Here is a 14260-nt window from a genome sequence, read left to right on the forward strand (position 1 = left end):
ACCACAACACTATGCAGCTACAATTATTGTCCTAACTACAACTTCTACTGCCACCACTACTCAGCTACTGCTTCCCCCTCTCTCTCTACACTACATTAATATATTTCAGTAACAATATTTGTCTGCTTTTGAGTCAATGACTCACCTTCTTTTTCTTTTTAAACTTCTTCAATACAAATCCATTCGTTTTCAATTTCTCTGGATGAGAAACCTTTTCACAGATATTACTCAATGGGTCGTGTCCTTGCTGGGGAAACATCTTTAAGGCTTTTAGTTCATTATATAGACTGCAGTAATTATTTTTTCAACCCCTATCAAATGATGAAGTTTTTACCTATTTGGCATAAAGGGATGTAACTTGTCACTCTGATTTACATAACTAAAAACACTAACATGCATAGACCAGTTGAATAAGTTATCAGGTGAAGATTAGTTGCAGTCAACGTTCATTTTATAATATGATATAATATAATACAACACTACAACACAAATATATATATATATATATATACATACACCACACATGTATATATATATATATATATATATATATATATATATATATATATATGTGTGTGTGTGTGTGTGTGTTTATGTGTCTGTGTTTGTCTCCCATAATCACTTGACAACTGATGCTGGCGTGTTTACGTCCACATAACTTAGTGGTTCGGTAAAAGTGTCCGATAGAATAAGTACTAGGCTTACAAAGAATAAATCCTGGGGTTGATTTGCTCAGCTAAAGGTGGTGCTCCAGCATGGCTGCAGTCAAATTACTCAAACAAGTAAAAGAATAAAAGAAAATAAAAGAATATATATACATATATATATACATATCATCATCATCATCGCCATTTAATGTCCGTTTTCCATGCTGGCATGTATTGGATGGTTTGATGGGGGCTGGCTAGGCAGAAAAATGCATCAGGTTTCACTGTCTATTTTAGCAGTGTTTTTACGCCTGGATGCCCTTCCAAACATCACCCACCGTACATAGTAGACTGAATGCTTTTTACGTAGCACCAGCGGGGCCTGTTTTGGCATAGTTTTTACAGCTGAATACATATATCTTTTATTCTTTTACTTTGCTTCAGTCATTTGACTGTGGCCATGCTAGAGCACCGCCTTTTAGTTGAAGAAATCTACCCCAGGACTTATTCTTTGTAAGCCTGGTCCTTATTCTAGCAGTCTCTTTGCCAAACTGCCAAGTTATGGCAACATCGGTTGTCAAGCAATAGTAGGGGGGACAAACATAGACACAAAGACACTCACACACACATATATATATCACAGGCTTCTTTTCAGTTTCCGTCTACTAAATCCACTCACAAGGCTTTGGTCGGTCTGAGGCTATAGTAGAAGACACTTACCCAAGGTGCCACACAGTGGGACTGAACCTGGAACCATGTGGTTAGGAAGCAAGCATTTTACCACATAGCCACACCTATATGTATATATATATATAAAACATATATATATATATATATAAACATATATACTCATAGTTTTCATCTCTCTTTCTCATACACATAATAATCTGTCTTTGCCTCTCTATCTCTCTCTCTGACATGCATAATCTGTTTCCCTATATCTCTCTCTCCCTTTCTTTCCCTTGCACACTTTCTCAGTCTCTCTTTTATTCTCCCTCCCTCTCATAACTCTCTCATCCTATGATACACACTCTCTCCCTTACATACAGTCTCTCAACACTTTATCTCTCACACACTGTCTCTGTCACTTTCTTTCTCCCCACCCTGCCAATATACCTATATATCAGAATCTTGTCTCTCACTCATACATGTTGAATGCATGCACAAACACACACACACTGAGTGGTTAGTGAGAGCTGTACAAGCCATGTACCAGGGTGCTGTCTGAAAGGTGAAGATTGACAATGAATATAGCAATGAATTCAGTGTACAAGCAGGAGTTTACCAAAGATCAGTTCTCAGTTCCCTCTTTTTTTTTTATCTTAGTCTGCCAAGCCTTAACAGAGGAATTGAAGATCACCTGCCCCTGGGAGCTCCTTTATGCTGATGACCTTGTTCTTATACCTGAATCATTACCTGACCTAGAGAAAAAATTTCAGGTGTGGAAGCAAGGCCTGAAATCTAAGGCCCTTAGATTTAATTTAGCTAAAACTGAAGTCCTAGTAAGTAGGAAAACTGACAAATCACAAGTCCCTTCAGGGAGATGGCCCTGCTCGATATGTAAGAAGGGTGTTGGTAGAAATTCCATATGCTGTACCCAGTGTAAGTTTTGGGCATGTAAGAGGTGCAGCACAAGAAGGCTAACAGAGAAAATAGTCTTTGTGTGTGGCAAATGTTTGGGTACAATAAGCACTAAAGATGTGCAGGCAGTAAACTTCCTCAGATGTTCAGGGTTGGGGGATCATTAGAAGTAGTAGATAGCTTCTGTTACCTAGGTGACTAAGTTTGCAGTGGAGGAGGAAGTTCTGAAAGTGTTTGGTCATGTGATGCATATGTATGAGGACAGCTGCTTAAAGAAGTGCTGAGCTCTAACTATGGAGGGCACCTGTGGAAGGGATTAATCCAGGAATGTGGATGAAGTGGTGAGAAAGGATCTTTGGATGCTGGGCCTCACTGAGGACATGACAAGGTACTGAGAATTGTGGCAATTTGCTGTATTTGAGAAGATACATCAGCTAAGTAAAATTGCTCTCATCCATACATACAGACTTGTCCTTTATAGGTGGTGGTGCTACATAAAATGCACTTGTGCTGGTGCAGTGCAAATGCACCTGTGCTGTTGGCATGTAAAAAGCACCCAACACACTCTGTAGAGTGGTTGACACTAGGAAGGACATCCACCTGTAGAAACCATTCCACATCAGACAATTGGAATCTGGACACCTCCCCAGTTGGCCAGCTCCTGTCAAACCGTCCAACCCATGCCAGCATGTAAAACGGACGTTAACTGATATTGATGACATATGTATATGTGTGTGTATATATATATATATATATATATATATATATATATATATAAAGAGCACCATCCGAGCATGATCGTTGCCAGAGCCACTGACTGGCTCCCATGCCAGTGACATGTAAAAAGCACCATTCGAGCGTGATCCGTTACCAGAGCTGCTGGATTGGCTCTTGTGCAGGTGGCACGTAAAAAACACAATTTGAGCATGACCGTTGCCAGTACTCCACTACACTCTTGGAGTGGTTGGTTTAGGAAGGGCATCCAGCTGTAGAAACTCTGCCAGATCAGATTGGAGCCTGGTGCAGTCATCTCGCTCGCCAGTCCTCAGTCAAACCGTCCCACCTATGCCAGCATGGAAAGTGGACGTTAAACGATGATGATATATATATATGCATTATGTATATGTATACATACACATTTATATACATTAATTGCTCAAGAGTTTTTTTAGTGTTGTATACTCCTTTAGTCTTTTACTTGTTTCACTCATTAGAATACGGCCATGCAGAATTTTAGTTGAACGAATCGATTTCCAGTACTTACAATCTTTTTGTTGTTGTAAAGCCTAGCGTTTATCTGTCAGTCTTTTTTGCCGAACAGCTAAGTTATGAGGACATAAACACACCAACACCAGTGTGGTGGGGGACAAATACAGACACAAAGACACACATATATATGGAAAGCGGACGTTAAACGATGATGATATATATATATGCATTATGTATATGTATACACACACATTTATATACATTAATTGTTCAAGAGCTTTTTTAGTGTATATATGTGTGTATATATATATATTATTTGTGTGTGTGTATACACACACATACATACTCGAAGTTATAGTAGAAAACTCTTGCCCAAGGTGCTACATAGTGGGACTGAACCCGGGACGATGTGGTCGGGACGTAAACTTTTTATCACACAGCCGCACCCATATGTGACACAATTTTCAGTGAAACTCTGCTACATGTAGAATCTACTCGGTGAAATCTTTTTAGTTTCCATCTGTTCAGTTAGAGGTTGACTTGAAGCTAAAGAAAATGACATTTGCTCAAGATGTCACGCAGTGGAATCGAACTGGGGACTGTGTGACTGCGAAACGAATTTCTTAAGCATTCAGCCATGCTGCATCTACAAACTGTTACAATAAAGACGAGAATAAATGAAAACATATTCCGCTCTATTGAAAGTGCTTATATTTCTGATAATTAACTGATTTTACACACACATATAAATATAAATGAGAAAGTAAAATAATATATAGTTTTGGATGAATTTTGCCAATGACTACGCAACAGGTATCAGAGATTAGGAATAAATTACAGTGTTAGGTTTCAGGTATGAAGTTCTCCGTGATTTTTATTCGTAAGTTATGTATGCGTATCCATTCACTTCAGTTGTCTAGAAAAAATATATACATATTTTGTAGCCACATTTATACGAATAATAAAATAAACAACATATTAAGGGCTCTAACTACAATTAAAAGGTGTTCACATATGTGTGTGTACCTGTGCATATGCGTGCGTGTGTGTGTGTATATATATATATATATATATATATATATATATGAAACAGACCACGTACTTTATATTGAAAGAGAAAAATAAATTTGTTGACTTAAGGCTGCCATGTTTTGAAGTTTTTTAAACTATTAAAGGAGAAAGATCCTTCTAAAATTAATTTATTTAGCTACCCGCCCTACCACCTCTCTGTAATGCAAACGTGCCCTCCTCTTTCACCGTCCCAAACCATATCAGTGTTTTGTTGATTTATTTAATCTATAGGTTTCTGTAGATGGACGTTTAAAGACTTTTATTTAATTTTCTTCGCTCTAGATAAATTTTATACGGAGATCAGATCGTGCTATAAGTTAATATCATAGTGGATGTGGAGTTATACAGAGTGAAAACAAAAACTTTTTTTTTTCTATTTTCGTACAGGAAGTTACGCGTTGACGGCAGGGAACCTGCAAGTCTCGGGTATGTTATTAATTGTCTCTGATAATCACTTTAATTTATGTATGTATAATCTACTGTAGATATATATCTGTCGATATACTGTTCTTCTTTAACAAATGACGATAGTTTTATATATTACAAAAACTTTATAAAGTGACATACACACGCCCACACAAACAAGACATTTTTACGATATACTTTACGAGCTGACGAAATAGCAGCTAAATCACCTTCAAACCACATCTATAATTTTAAATAAAAAGGGACACATGATATAATATAGTCCTAGATACCCCTAAATAGATGGAATGAACTTAGGCCTGTTAAATTTGTGTTAACCGACGGCTAAACAACCAAAACTATATATTTTTTGTCATGAATGTAATGAGAAAATATTTTGTCTCTATCGGACAAAACATGTAGAAAATAATTATAAATTATATAATATATTCGGTGATTTTATGTTACTTTAGTTTGATTTTTTCTCCTTTTTGTCATTAATTCTTCCCCCTTTTGTCCTTTTTTTAAATATATTTGTCGACTTTTATATTCATCGACTTTTGTTTTAATGTTTTCTTACCTGAAAAGTTTAAGTGACTAAACGCTTGATTAGTAGTAAAGTATGTGTGTATATAATCTGCTCTTTTATTCTTTTACTTTACTTGTTTGTTATTGGACTATGGCCATACTGGAGTACCTAGAAGAATATATTAATCGAATTGTACAGTATTATATATTGACAAATATACGAGTGCATATTTTTTTCTGATTTATGGATTCTTAGACGCATATATATATACTAGTGTATTCTGCATATTTAGTTCCAGTTTGAGATATTGAACACTATCGATGACAAAGATTATCCAGAAATATATGAGTGTATGTGGGTATATGAGATGCTATGAGAATGTATGTGTGTGTGTGTGTATATATATATATATATATATATATATATAAATAGTTTTACAAGTTTGCGATAGTGACTTCGAAGTTACGGCCTGCTCGCTTTCGTTGGACAGTCACCACTTTTGTAAAAGTGTAATAAATATCTATTCGACATAAAGAATTTCGACTCATCTTTCAGTTTAATGTAAAATTGTTTTTATTATAACTCGACATAAAGACTAACAATATATGTATGTACACACAATGTGTGTGTTTGTGTTATGTTAATATAAAAACTTTAAACTTAAAGATTAATCGATACTTCTTAGTGGAATGCATGTTTATTAAACTTTTTAAGGAAAAGATTGACAGTGATTTCGAAGTTTCAACTTGTCTTCGTCACATATTTATTGATATATGGATAACGTTAATATCACCTATAAAAAATAGGTTAATTATGTAGAGGTATAGTCATAGATCGTTACACACACGCACCTGTATATGTACGTGTATATGGATATACCAGTGTATGTGTTGCGGTAAAGATTTTTATTTTCTTTTTGTTTACGTGTCTGTGAGAAAATCTTTCGCTCATTCCCAGGTAATCTTCTCTCACCAACCAACTTACAATGCTAATTATTATAATACTACCAGATCCAGTTTAATAATAATAGTCTCTATAGAATTTGATTTCTTTCATTTGTCGATTTTCGGTCATCGAGTTTATTCTGAAATTAGTATTGTCGACTTTGCCTTTTATCCTTTCGGTGGCGATAAAATAGGCACCAGTTGAGCACTGGGGTCGATGTAATCGACTTATCTCCTCCTCCGAACTTGCTGGCCTTGTGCCAAAATTTGAATCTATTATCATTTTTATTATATTTGTTGTCATCTATCCTGGGTTGGCTTTGATCAAGCTACGATCAAAAGGCGCTTCAACCGTAGCCTCCCCGTCTTTTTGTTTCAAACAGCAAGTTTATCTAGGACTATTAACACTATTCAAAATGTGTCGTTCCTTTCTTAAGCTAGTAAGGTGTGAATTAAGGACGATTTAGCTGCTAATTCTAGCATGTTAATTAATCGCATTAGGACCTCTCCGTTTTCTGGTTTTAAAATTCATTATTCGTATCGTGGCTTCAAAAATAATGCGTATTTGGAACTATTGACATCAACGTATGCTAATTAACACCTACTAATGAGGTTCTGGTTATTTGATTCCATAAGTTGCTATCCGGCTTATACACACACACACACACACAGCGAAGGCAAGTAAGCCGGATCTTCGAAGTCACTGTCAACTTTTTTCTTTGTAAAAGTTTAATAAACAACCTATACTACAACTACTAAACAAACGTCTATTAAAAAGTACGGAGTAATCTTTTGATTTATTGTTTTTATATATCACTTGACATGAAAATACACACATCAATACAAAGAGAATTTATTTTAATTATTCATTACGTTTACAATAATATTATTTTATTACATTCAGTTTTCGATACAATAGGGAATATATACTTAATAGTGGTAATTAATTCATTCATTAAAAGAGACAAATACCTTGACAAGCTCATAGTAGACAGACAAGTTACACAAATATATTCTAGTATTTAAAATAATAATCCAAAAAGAAAAAGTAAGCAAAAATTCAGCGGGATTATAGAAAAATATTTTATCAGTGAATAATTATAAACTTACAAAAAAAGGGGGGGTTATATTTAAAGGAAGAGCATCTTTTTAAAATATAAAGTGAGACTAGAAAAAGATTGGTCTAACTTCTTTATTGTAGTTTCTTCAGAGATTAGTCTTGTGTGCTTGTCAAAGACCTCTTTGACAAACACACAAGATGATTTAAAGTAGTCAGAATAGGGTTTAAGATTAGTAAACAAAACAGAGACAAATATTATGTACAAACAGGTAAAATAGGTGACGCGGAGGTAGTAGTTTTGTTGTTTTAATGGCTAGGTGGTAAATTAGTTTCACCTTTGTTGTAGGATAAGATAATAGGCGTTCACACCTGAGACACTGATAGTTCTCTCTCCGGATCTTTTTCGTTTTCTTTTAACCACTTGAAGATTTTTCAATTCTTAATGGAGTGTTTTTAGATTTTTTGAACGCGTAGTTTTGCATGCTGATGACAAATATCGCATTCATTTATTGCCTTCGTCAAACATTAATCACCCCCGTTTTCGTAGTTAATTCGTAGCGTGTAAATAATTATATTATCTACAGGTGGCGTGTGCGACCGCGCGCGTGTGCCATTGAACACATGCACACATACACACGTTAGCTTGCTCGGGATTTATTCTTCACTCCCATTAAAAGTCTGGAAACAGAAATGAAATCGTGAGTTAAATATTAAATATAATCTCAATTAGCGAAAACGAGAGTAAATGTGATACCAACTATGTCATAGTTATCTATCTAACATCAGAAAACGTCCCAGCTGTGACCATTCTGTCTTTTTGTGTATTAGCAACTCCAGTGTTCAATGTAGCCTTTATTTACGAATAAGATGTTTACGAGGGAGATTTAGTTGCTATTTCGTTGTGTTTCGAAATATCCATAACGATTAAACCGTACTCTTTTCTATTTTCATTTTTTTCCTTTCTACCGTTATTTAATATACTGGTTTGTCAGAATAGTAATTTCAAGAGTCTGACAAACTAGAATGATAAATAATGACGAAAGAAGAGAAAAAAGTATCAAGAATAATAAAAAGTTTTGTTTAATTGTGAAAGGTATTCCGAAACCATACAGTTATTTCTAGCATATCGGGTGACATATAGTAGCTCCCATTTAGTCAATTTTTATTATTATCGGTTTACAAATTCTGATTAGTGGACTTCCAGAATAGCTATTTTTGCCTCATGGAAACTGAAAACGGCAAGAAATTGGGTGGTTGATTCCTTCTTTGTAACAACTTGTCACAAAAAATAAATCTTTTTACATGTTTGTCCCTAAATTTCGTGTCTTTTCCGGTTGTTTTAATATTTACTAGACGGGTGTAACAGGAAAAAAAAAAAAAAAACTTCCATTTTTGCTTGTGTGCAAGTGTATTTATTGCTGGTATTTAGTAGACAGATTTTGTGCTTCAGATTGTAAAATATAATCGTGTCGTTCCCTCGATGACAAGACTTTAAAAACTTCCTGATGAATTGGATACCCGTCTAAAATATGTGTTTTCAATTTAAGCACAATTTAAGCACAAGGCTAGCAATTTCATGGTCGGAGTTGGGGGAATTCGATACTCTTTCTCAAAACAGGAAATTGGAAAAAAATTTTTCGTATTATTTATTCTCCATTATATATATACTTGTTTCATTTGCTAATAGGAGTCACAAAATTGTACTTGTAGGAGAAACATGTAAAATATCTTCTATTAGAAATTCTTCAGACGATAAAATAATATTATTTTCAGGAGTTGAGGAATTTGATACTTGCTTGGAAACAGGTGAGAGTTGACAACAGGAGGGACATCTGACCATAGAAAATCTGTGTTGATGACCTCTCTCTGACTCCTAGAAGTATGGACTAGTGGATATTAAAATGATGATGGTTCTTGGTAACTAGTTCAATCACTCTTATTCTATCCAGAATGAGAGAGTGTATATAAAGACAAGGTATTTACACCTGTTATGACATCAGCAGTATATACATATATATATATATATATATATATTTTCATATGTATAAATTGTTTTTAAAATGGAACTTGAAGTACATAAAGCTGTAAATAATAGCATGTACTATATTTGGTTTGAAAACCATTTGCATGGGAAAAAGTTGAAGTATGACAAGTTTGGAGGGATATATTATCTGGGTGGATACCATATTAACTCCCAATGAAGTTCCAGTTAACAGCTAACCACAACGATCAATATCTAATGTCTATGACTACAATTAGTTGTTAGTCACTCTGTGAATTCTTCTGATGGGTAATTCCATGTACTCTTCAATGGACAGTAAAAATTGTTTGTATATATATATACAAACAATTTTTACTATCCATTGAAGAGTACATGGAATATATATATATGGCTCTGACAAAATTAGCATTAATTTTCTTAGGCCATTCAATTTGCCTTGATTAATCAATAAACCAACTGAGTAAACCTTTCAGTAATGTACCTATAATGACAACTGGAAACAGCTGTAAGCCAAATTTGCTCAAAGGAATTATATCTATCTATCTATCTATCTATCTGGGTCATCCCTCAGGATGCCCCAAGACTGTTTCCACACATTTTCCCCATTCATCTCGATCTTCCATAATAGTCCTCAGCTCCTGTACCCCTTCCATACCAGTATCCTCTAGCAAGTTGTCAATATAGGTCATCTTCCTCCTTCCTCTCCTGGTTCTTCCTTCCGTTGGTTGCCAGAGCACCAGCTTGTTAGCAATTACATCAGTGTGTCTGATGCAGTGTCCAGCTAGCCTCATCCTTCTATGCTATACCTTCAATGTTACTTTTGATAGTCAATGGTATAAGTCAGCGTTTCTTGTATGATGCTTCCAGGAGACATTGAGTGCCATTCTAAGCATCCTCGTATAACAACCGTCCTACTGCTTCTTAAGTGCTTTAGTGAGTGTTTCAACCCCGTATAGAAGAACAGACTCTACTCTTGCCAGAAACAACTTCACTTTCAATTTATTTGCTAATTTTGAACTCCATACCTTTCTCAATTTATGGCATGTGCTCCAGGCAAGAGCTTTCCTTGCTACAATGTATTTTTCAGTACTTTGTGTCCATGCACCAAGGTGTTTGAAATTTTCAACTACCTTGAGCAACTTACTGTCTCTCACTTTCACTGACACAGGCATTTTGTGGTTGAATACTTGCAGCTCTGTTTTCTTTGCATTGCAGTACAATCATACCTTCCTCAATTCCTGCTCTAATCTGCTCAGCACCTCCTGTGCCTGATCTGTCCTCTCTCTTAGTAATGCCAGGTCATCAGCATAGTCTAGGTCAATTACTGTTACTGCTTGATGCTGTTTACTTCTTTGTCTATGCAGTTTGAATCCCAGTTCTTCCTTGCCCTTGTACGTTCTTCCAGAACAATGGTGAAAAGATAAGGTGCTAGTATGTCGCCTTGTAATACTCTGGCTTTGACTTCAAAGTATTCCATCTCTCCATCAAGAGTGATCACTTTCGCACTGGTGTTCTCATACAACTTACTTATTGCTCTCAGAATTCTTGGTGGAGTATCATATGCTTTAAGTATCATCATCATTCTTCTATGTACTGAATCAAAAGCTTTTTTAAAGTTTACAGAGATAATGATAGCCTTCCTGTTATGGCTCTTATCTCCCTTTATCAGTCTTCTAAGTGTGACAGTGTGTGATGTTGTTGACCATCCTGATTTGAATCCATTTTGATTTGGGCGCAATTGTTTGCCTATCTTAGGGTGTATTCGGTTAAGTATCATCTTGTTGACCATTTTTGCAACAATGGATGACAGACTGATCCTTCTGTAATTCTCAGTATCACTTTGGTCTCCAGTTTTGGGCAGTGGTAGCAAGTCTATCTCAGACCATTGTTCCGGTTTCACATTCCCATTTAGTAGTTTGTTTGCAAGTTCAAGGATAATGTCATCTAAATCCCATCTTTTTAGTACTTCTGGTGGGATGTTGTCAGAACCAGTTTGTTTTCCTTATTTCAGGTTACTTGTAGCTCTTTCTATTTCTTGCTTTGTGAAGTCTCCATCCTCGATTTCCAAACCATTAAGTATCTTTGCTAATTCTTCATTTTCTGTTCAACTATCAACTTCTGGATCCTTCCCAAGTAACTTGTAGAAATGAGTGTACCACTCTTTGATTCTCTCGTCCTTTGATTTCCCTTTGATGATTCCCTGCTTTGCAGCTTTGCAACCAGTGATGGAGTTAATCAGCCTCCAGCTTTTCTCTGTGCTTACTCTTTGCATCTGCATTTTTGACCTGGGAGATCATTTCATCCAGTTCCTCTTCTTGAATCTCTTGGTACTCTTTCTTTGTAAAGTTTGTTTGTTTAGTATCATTGTATAAGGACCATTATTTTAAACTTATTTTATATATGTATATATATATATATATATATCTATATATATGTATGTATTCAATAGCATGTCTTTCAGAGAGATTCAGCTGCTATTTCTAGCAAGTTTAGTGATGTGAAATTGCCTGTTTTGGTCGAAGACCACAGGGTTTGGAATATGTGTTCAGAATACTTGAAATCTTTTGATTCTAACATGCCTGAGATCGCTCCTGGTTCTTTGATACAAACTTCCTGTTTTAAACTGATCTGAATTAAAATCTCTTCCATCAACATTTCATGTTAATTCATGTTATAAATGCCAGTTTAACAACAACAAAATTATTTTGTTAAATTTTTTTTTGTTTTAACCCTTTAGTATTTAAACTGGTCATATATGGCCAAAATATTCTACCTGTTTTATCCTCAAACCAACCAGATCTGGCCTCTCAAACTTATCCTACAATATTGCCCTAGGGGTGGTGAGCTGGCAGAATCATTACCACACTGGGCGAAATGCTTGGCAGTATTTCATCTGCCATTATGTTCTGAGTTCAAATTCCACATGAATAATTCATATCAATGTGAATAAATAAGCATTACATTTTACAGAAATCTGAATGCTAAAGAGTTAAAACTTAATTGAAACAAAAGCAGTGTATTTCAAAAGAAATATGGTAACAAAAGGATTAAAGACCAGTTGAAGGATTGTACTACACAGTGTTAGGGAACTCAGGTATTTACATAGAATCTAATGTATCTGTAAAGGAGCTGGTGTCTCTAAACCCAATGTGTTGTGTAAGGAGAGAGTCTATTGTTTGTTTAACCTTAAATTTGTGATGGTATGTTTGCTCTTCAGTAATGATTTCCAATTGTTTTGATCCATGTTACACTGAAAAAGGCACTAGAAGTGTGATGGCTCACTATCAGTTTCTTAAAAGTTTTTTTTTGATATAAAAAAAAGCAAATATTAATATTGTCAAACAGAGATGAATGTACATATTACACTTTGTTGTAAAAGACTCCCCCCATTTAATCTGACTTACCCCAATTTACTACCCATAGTGAATTGGAGGTGGTGGGGAGTTGTTAGAACATTGGCTACAACACCTTGTGGAATTTGTTCCTGCCCTCTACACTCTGACTTCAAATACTGCATAGGTTGACTTTGCCTGTCATCCTTTTGGAGACTCTAAAATGGCACATTGATAGAATGTTAGATGTTAGAACATTGATGGAGATGCTTTGCAGTAACCGTTTAGACTCTTTGCATTCTGAGTTCAAACCTTACCTCTCATTACTGGGAAAATAGGTTCTTTGGGACTGGCAGAAAATGGTGAGAGGCTTGGGAAGTCCTTGACTCTGTAGCCAAGTATATTGGCTGGTCACTCTTCTTGCTGGCTGACCAGTTTACTGGAGAGAACATAAGGGGACTTCAAGTCCTGCATACTTAACAAACAAGAAACAAATCTGTACTGGTACATCATCATTTTCATCATTTTGGTGTCTATTTCTCCATGCTTGCATGGATCAGATGAAACGTAGTTTCAAAATTTTCTACAACTGGGTGCCCTTCTTATGATCCCTAATCTGTATTCCAAGTATATCTCCATCTATCAAACAATAAACAGCCTGGATATGCTTGTTTATAAGGAGAACAAAAACAAATAACACCATATGAATGGTCTATTTGTTCACAGAAATTTTGCATCTTGTCTAGATAAATCAAGAAGCCCAGACATGCTTCCATGGTGGACTGCAAAGAAATGACATCATCCAACAAATGACAGTGAGGCTGTTGTTTATAACCAGCAGATACATGATGATGAGGGAAATATGAACTCAAACACGTATAAACACAAACGCTCATACATCTATGTTTGTGCATGTGGGTGTGGCTATGTGTCTCCTTGTTTTGACATTCTGTGCTTGTTCTAAACAAGTATCACCATCAGACAAGCAGTATCATTCATTTCAAGTCTTCTGTGCAAAAAATATGTCCTACCATGGGGAAATATTATCTTGCTTGAAAACATGTGAGAGCTGATGACAGGAATGGCACCTGGCCATAGAAAATCAGTTTAATCCAGGCAAACATGGAAAAGAAGCAAATGAATGTTAAAGTGATGAGGATGATTAAAACATTTGAGTCTAGTTCTCTGCTCTTTCATTCAACTGTTTCTATAATATAAAATAATTATACTAGCATAAGGGCACAGGTTATATATGTATATATATTTATATATGTGTGTTTGTTTGTTTGTGTGTGTGTGTGTATATGTGTGTTTGTTTGTGTGTGTGTATATATATGTATATATATATGTTTGTGTGTGTGTGTATATATATATATATATAGAGAGAGAGAGAGAGAGCAATAAGAAAATGGAGGGGATCAAGAGGTGGTATTCATCAACTTTTAGACATTATATTGTCTATTTATTTTTTAAGAAGACA

General features: G+C 35.4%; 1 protein-coding gene across 4 annotated transcripts in view; it reads left to right on the top strand.

Annotated features, from left to right (window-relative positions):
- Positions 1 to 14260, top strand: part of LOC115217328 (epidermal growth factor receptor kinase substrate 8) — a 191568-nt gene that overhangs the window by 37016 nt on the left and 140292 nt on the right. For 2 of the 4 annotated variants that reach the window (XM_036507451.1, XM_029786983.2), the window contains exon 2: positions 4896 to 4934. The exons of 1 other annotated variant lie outside the window; for it this stretch is intronic. The gene's annotated coding sequence lies outside the window, so the exon portion shown is untranslated. Of the gene's footprint in view, positions 1 to 4271; positions 4291 to 4895; positions 4935 to 14260 lie in introns of those variants that run through there. One more of the 4 variants, XM_036507449.1, reaches the window with a different exon arrangement.

This window comes from Octopus sinensis, linkage group LG11 (genome assembly GCF_006345805.1).
Source record: "Octopus sinensis linkage group LG11, ASM634580v1, whole genome shotgun sequence".
NCBI classification, from domain to species: Eukaryota; Metazoa; Mollusca; class Cephalopoda; order Octopoda; family Octopodidae; genus Octopus; species Octopus sinensis.